This window comes from Lithobates pipiens, unplaced genomic scaffold (genome assembly GCF_037356315.1).
Source record: "Lithobates pipiens isolate NorthernLeopardFrog02 unplaced genomic scaffold, aLitPip1_a1.2 Scaffold_93, whole genome shotgun sequence".
NCBI classification, from domain to species: domain Eukaryota; kingdom Metazoa; phylum Chordata; class Amphibia; order Anura; family Ranidae; genus Lithobates; species Lithobates pipiens.
This window is the reverse complement of record NW_027507916.1, coordinates 256,942-264,066: the sequence shown is the minus strand read 5'-3', so window position 1 is coordinate 264,066 and position 7,125 is coordinate 256,942. Positions and strand designations below refer to the sequence as shown.

Genomic DNA, 7,125 nt, shown 5'->3' with positions numbered 1-7,125 from the left:
GTGAGTAGAAATTTTTCGAATGTTGTTGAAGTTGTGCTGTGTGAAGGGGAAGACACAACAAATATAAAGCAGTATTGTCAGTGGACTGTCTCCACCATCTATTAGGAGCAAGCCTTCCATTCCCAGGTGAGGTGTCCTGTCCCCGCCCCTTCAGGGTTCAGGTTGAAGATGCGGAGGAGGAGCGAGGGAGGAGGAGGAGGGGAACTTCCCTTTTTAGGTGAAGTTCCACATTAACATGGGGCAGCACAGAGGCTTAGCGGTGAGCCTTGCAGCACTGGGGTCCTCGGTTCAAGACCTGACCAGGACACCATCTGCATGGAGTTTGCATGTTCTCCCTGTGCTTGCGTGGGTTTTCCCCGGGTACTCCGGTTTCCCCCCACACAACAAAAACATGCAACTTTTTGTGTTGGTGGTGCAGTGGTGAGCACAGCTGCTTTCCAAGCAGACGACCCGGGTTCGATTCCCGGCCAACATAATCGCCAAGATTCTCCCCAGAGACTGGAATTATATGTGGAGTGCAGATTAGCGATGGGATAAAATGTAAAGGAATGAAGTGAATGTCGTGGGTTTGTATGGATTTTATTACACACCTTAGAATAGATTTCTTGCAGGTAGGTGTGATTGTTCTGTATTCTCAGTGTCAGCCAGTAGGTGGAGCACTCGGCTACCTTTCAGGTATTTTCTAGGCTCTTCTTCACAACTTTGCTGAAGAAAGGCCGGCTATGTACTATATACAGTGGGGGAAAAAACACCTACCAACCAACAATAACCCTCCCCCCACAGACTGGCTCCACTAGGTGCTCATGTGGTACACAGATTAGTCCTGTCAATGTAAGAAGGTTCTCCTAACGACCACTTGTTATGTGTATAGAAGACGCCTGTCCACAGAATCCCTTCCCTCCAATCCTCACCATCATGGGGAAGACCAAAGAGCTGTCAGAGGACGTCGGGGAGAAGATTGGAGACCTGCACAAGGCTGGAATGGGCTACAAGACCATCAGCAAGAAGCTTGGTGAGGAGAAGAAGACAACTGTTGGAGAGATTATTCACGAATGGAAGAAATACAAAATAACCATCAATCGCCCTCAATCTGGAGCTCCATGGAAGATTTCACCTTCATGGGGTGAGGATGGTCATGAGAAAAGTGAGGGATCCGCCCAGAACTACACAGGGGGGAGCTTGTGAATAGGGATGAGCCGAACACCCCCCTGTTCGGTTCGCACCAGAACCTGTGAACAGACCTAAACTTCGTGTGAACTTTAGAACCCTATTAAAGTCTATGGGACTCCAACGTTCACAATCTAAAGTGCTAATTTTAAAAGCTAATATGCAAGTTACTGTCATAAAAAGTGTTTGGGGACCCGGGTCCTGCCCCAGGGGGCATGGATCAATGCAAAAAAAAGTTTTAAAAACGGCTGTTTTTTCAGGAGCAGTGATTTTAATAATGATTAAAGTGAAACAATAAAAGTGTAATATTCCTTTAAATTTCGTGCCTGGGGGGTGTCTATAGTATGCCTGTGAAGGGGCGCATGTTTCCCGTGCTTAGAACTGTCCCTGCACAAAGTGTCATTTGTGCAGGAAAAAAAGTCTTTTAAAATCACTTGCGGCTATATTGTCGGCTCCCGTAATACAGAGAACATTCAATGAGTGTTCTCTGTATTAGCCGACAATTCATTCATTGATAAAAAAAAAAAAGCGTGGGGGTTCCCCTAAATTCAATTACCAGGCCCTTCAGGTCTGACATGGATATTAAGGGGAACCCTGTGTCAAATTAAAAAAAAAAATTGACGTGGGGGTCCCCCTAAATATCCATACCAGACCCTTTGGTTCCAGTGACCCCAATTTTGGAGTTATAATTGCTGAGAGTGACCCCAATGTTGGGGGTTATAATTGTTACCAGTGCCCCCAATGTTGGAGTTTTAATTGCTGCCAGTGACCCCAATGTTGGGGGTTATAATTGCTGCCAGTGACCCCAATGTTGTTGGTAATTATTGGTGCCAGTGACCCGAATGTTGGGGGTTATAATTACTACCAGGGACCCCAATGTTGGGGGTTATATTTGCTACCAGTGACCCCAATGTTGGAGTTATAATTGCTGCCAGTGGCCTCAATGTTGTGAGATAAAATTGCTACCACTGACCCCACTGTTGGGGATTATAATTTCTTCCAGAGACCCCAATGTTGGGGGTTATAATTGCTGCCAGTGATCCCAATGTTGGGGGTTATAATTGCCACTAGTGACCCCAATGTTGGGGGTTAAAATTGCTGCCAGTGACCCCAATGTGGGGTGTTATAATATCTGTCAGTGACCCCAATGTTGGAGGTTATAATTGCTGTCAGCGACCCCAATGTTGGAGGTTACAATTGCTGTCAGTGACCCCAATGTTGTGGGTTATTATTGCTGACAGTGACCCCAATGTTGGGGGTTATTATTGCTGACAGTGACCCCAATGTTGGGGGTTGTAATTGCTGCCAGTGAACCCAATTTTGGGGGTTATAATTGCTGCCAGTGACCCTAATGTTGTTGGTAATTAGTGGTGCCAGTGACCCGAATGTTGGGGGTTATAATTGCTACCCTTGACCCCAAAATTGGTGGTTATAATTACTTTGTAACCCCAATGTTGAGGGTTGTAATTGCTGCCAGTGACCCCAATGTTGGGGGTTATAATTGCTACCAGTGACCCCAATGTTGTTGGTAATTATTGGTGCCAGTGACCCGAATGTTGGGGGTTATAATTGCTACCCTTGACCCCAAAATTGGTGGTTATAATTACTTTGTGACCCCAATGTTGAGGGTTGTAATTGCTGCCAGTGACCCCAATGTTGGGGGTTATAATTTCTACCAGTAACCTCAATGTTGGGGGTTGTAATTGCTGTCAGTGACCCCAATATTGGGGGTTATAATTACTGTCATGGGGGGTCCAATCCGGTGGGTGTACAGTAGCTGAAAAAAGTAAGTACACCCCTCAGTAATGTAATTATCACCGGGGGGGGGTATTTTTAACCACTTGAGACCCGTGCTATAGCCGAATGACGGCTACAGCGCGGATCTCCTTTGCCGGGTCTACGTCTATTGACGTCGTCCCGTGCACGAGGGGCGCACGCGGCACGCTCTGTGATCGGCGAGTCTATGAGACTCGCCTGATCACTGATCCGAGCAAGGGGTCGATCCCGACCCCTTATCACATGATCAGCTGTCAGCCAATGACAGCTGATCATGTGATATAACGGAGACGGTAATCGGCTATTATTCCTCCTCGCGCTGACAGCGCGAGGAGAAAAAAAAAGATCCGATCACCAGCGGCCGTGATCGGGACATTAGTCCCGATCACGGCCTGCCCTGCCAGTGCCCACCTGCCCCCTCATCACTGAACATAATAAAAAAATAAGTGCCCCCGTCAGTGCCACCCTGCAGTGCCCACAGTGCCACCCAGCAGTGCCCACAGTGCCACCCAGCAGTGCCCACAACCTGCCTCAACAAAGGTGCTGCACCCCAGGGCCACATATCTGTGCCCATCAGTGTCATCTACCAGTGCCCATCAGTGCTCAGCAGGGCTGCCCATCAGTGCCACCTATCAGTGCCAATCAGTCTCATCTATCAGTGGTACCTATCAGTGCCCCTTAGTGCCACCCATCCGTGCCATCTTATCTGTGCCCATCGGTGCCGCCTTATCTGTGCCCATCGGTGCCGCCTTAACTATGCCTATCAGTGCCCACTAGTGCCGCCTCATCAGCGCACTTCAATGAATGAGAAAAATTACCTGTTTGCAAAATTTTATAACAAACTATTAAACATGATTTTTTATTTTTTTTTTGCATCTTTTTTTGTTTGTTTAGCAAAAAATAAATCTCCCAGCTGTAATTAAATACCACCAAAAGAAATATCTATTTGTGGGAAAAAAATGATAAAAATTTCATTTGGGTACAGTGTTGTATGACCGCGTAATTGTCATTCAAAGTGCATCAGCGCTGAAAATTGGTCTGGGCAGGAGGAGGGGTTTAAGTGCCCAGTAAGCAAGTGGTTAAGTAAATAACAAGGTAGATTGATTTCCAATATTTCATCATAGAATTTGATCAGTGATTGTTTATCATCGTCATGGTGATGGGAATAATTGGTGTCAGTCCCCCCATGATGTGTGGGGTTCCGTGCTCCGGATTTCTGTGGGGGGGGTATTGGTTGGTGACCTGAGTGGGGGGTCCTAGCAATACAGACATCCATCTGTGGACTTATAACCCCCAACATTGAGATCACGGGTGAAAATTGCTACCAATAGGGAATCTAATAAAGGGGGTCCGACCTGCTACTAGCAAGGAGGAAATAATAAAGTGGCCGGTGAGTGTACAGTATATGCAGTATGTGACAAAAGTAAGTACACCCCTCAGTGACATTTCTTCTCTCTTTTCATGTGACAACACTGAAGAAATGACACTTGTCTACAATGTAAAGTAGTGAGTGTACAGCTTGTATAACAGTGTAAATTTCCTGTCCCCTCAAAATAACTCAACACACAGCCATTAATGTCTAAACCGCTGGCAACAAAAGTCAGTACAGCCCTAAGTGAAAATCTCCAGATTGGGCCCAAAGTGTCAATAGATGGCACACACATCCAGTGGCGGGAAATGTAAACAGTGTGACGTCCATCACAGGAGGTGGGACTTCGTTACTGCGGCCTCCCGGCCCGAGAAATTCAAATCCAGCTCCATGACACAGCGGGAAATCGCCGCTCTAAACGACCCAGACACTGGTAGGCTGCCTTTGATGGGCGCTGATATTTAAGTAAGGCTGCAGACACGATGCAAGAGAAGGTCAATAGACTGAGGACACGATGCAAGAGACGGTCAGAGACTGAGGACACGATGCATGAGACGGTCAGAGACTGAGGACACGATGCAAGAGACGGTCAGAGACTGAGGACACGATGCAAGAGACAGAGACTGAGGACACGATGCAAGAGACAGAGACTGAGGACACGATGCAAGAGACAGAGACTGAGGACACGATGCAAGAGACGGTCAGAGACTGAGGACACGATGCAAGAGACGGTCAGAGAGGACACGATGCAAGAGACGATCAATAGACTGAGGACACGATGCAAGAGATGGTCAATAGACTGAGGACACAATGCAAGAGACGGTCAATAGACTGAGGACACGATGCAAGAGACGGTCAATAGACTGAGGACACGATGCAAGAGACGGTCAATAGACTGAGGACACGATGCAAGAGACGGTCAATAGACTGAGGACACGATGCAAGAGACGGTCAATAGACTGAGGACACGATACAAGAGACGGTCAGAGAGGACACGATACAAGAGACGGTCAGAGAGGACACGATACAAGAGACGGTCAGAGAGGACACGATACAAGAGACGGTCAGAGACTGCAGACTGCATTTTTCCTGAGCTTTTCTTGCAGTAAAAAGGTGCCAATAATGGGCAACAATAACCTCATATTAATTAATATCCTCAATTTAATAAGTCAAATATAATACAATTGTATATAAAAATAAAGGTTTTCGGTTTTCCACTAAGTGCATCCTGCATTTTCGGTTTCAGCACCCCTAATTTTTCTGAATTATGGAGTGTCCAGAATCAGAGCCTGTCGGTGTCGATCGGACAAGGATCTGTTTCTGGCCACTTACAGGACACGGTGTCCCCGCACATGAAAATAAAACACACATCTAGAAACGGTGACACGAGAGATAATTATTTTATTACACGACTACTGAGAGATTCTACATCACTTCCATTAAACAAACTGCATTTCAATATATAGAATTTTTCTCTTTTATTTTTTTATTTTTTTGCTGATAGAAATCCACACTGCGGCACACCCGGGAGATGGCGAGGGGGTGGGGGCAGGTGGGAGGAGCCTGGCTCACCCGCTAACCCCCCCCAGCTGCTCTATGAGGCGCTGACCAGCGCAAGCTCCCGCAAAACACTGGACCCTGAAAATGCGGCATTACAAGCTGATCCGTATGATAAGAGGCTGCTGAAAGGAGAACAAAGAAGGAATATCGATCGACACATTTATTGTTCCTAAGTGAACAAATAGATTTTACTAGATCACATCCCCGCTTCTGCTCCCTTACCAGGGCTTCAATCAGGGGCGGATCCAGGGGGGGGGCAGCGGGTCAATTGCCCCCTCCGAGAATACCGGCAAAGCCGGTTCCGCGGGTCCAATCGCGGCCGGTTCCGCGGGTACCCGCGGGCCGGTTCCGCGGGTCCAATCGCGGCCGGTTCCGCGGGTACCCGCGCGGCCGGTTCCGCGGGTACCCGCGCTGAGTGGATGGGTGAGGGAGGGCTGCTGGCCAATCAGGCAGCCAGCAGGCAGGGGAGCAGGGAGATGACATCATCTCTCACTGCCCTGCATCCCTCCAGTCCTGCCCTCACTGTGTAGGAAGCTGTGTGCAGCAGAGAGATTGCAACATCTCTCTGCTGCCTATCTTCACTCTGGGACCCAACAAAAGACCACCTTAGCAGAAAAGTGACACAGTAGGTGACAATCCGCAATGTGTGGCAGGCTTCGTGGCAAGTGGCAATCCGCAATGTGTGGCAGACTACGTGGCAAGTGGCAATCCGCAATGTGTGGCAGACTACGTGGCAAGTGGCAATCCACAATGTGTGGCAGACTACGTGGCAAGTGGCAATCCGCAATGTGTGGCAGGTGACCTGGCAAGTGACAATCCGCAATGTGTGGCAGGTGATGTGGCAAGTGACAATCCGCAATGTGTGGCAGGTGATGTGGCAAGCGACAATCCGCAATGTGTGGCAGGTGACGTGGCAAGTGGCAATCCGCAATGTGTGGCAGACTACGTGGCAAGTGGCAATCCACAATGTGTGGCAGACTACGTGGCAAGTGGCAATTCGCAATGTGTGGCAGGTGACGTGGCAAGTGGCAATCCGCAATGTGTGGCAGGCAACGTGGCAAGTGACAATCCGCAATGTGTGGCAGGTGACGTGGCAAGTGGCAATCCGCAATGTGTGGCAGGCAACGTGGCAAGTGACAATCCGCAATGTGTGGCAGGTGACGTGGCAAGTGACAATCCCCAATGTGTGGCAGGTGACGTGGCAAGTGGCAATCCACAATGTGTGTCAGGCAACGTGGCAAGTGACAATCCGC

At 48.5% G+C, this 7,125-nt stretch overlaps 1 non-coding gene across 1 annotated transcript; it reads left to right on the top strand.

Moving 5' to 3' along the window:
• Nucleotides 1-403: 403 nt before the first annotated feature.
• On the top strand, nucleotides 404-475 carry TRNAG-UCC (transfer RNA glycine (anticodon UCC)). The gene has a single exon. It is a non-coding gene; the product is annotated as a tRNA-Gly (tRNA).
• Nucleotides 476-7,125: the final 6,650 nt, after the last annotated feature.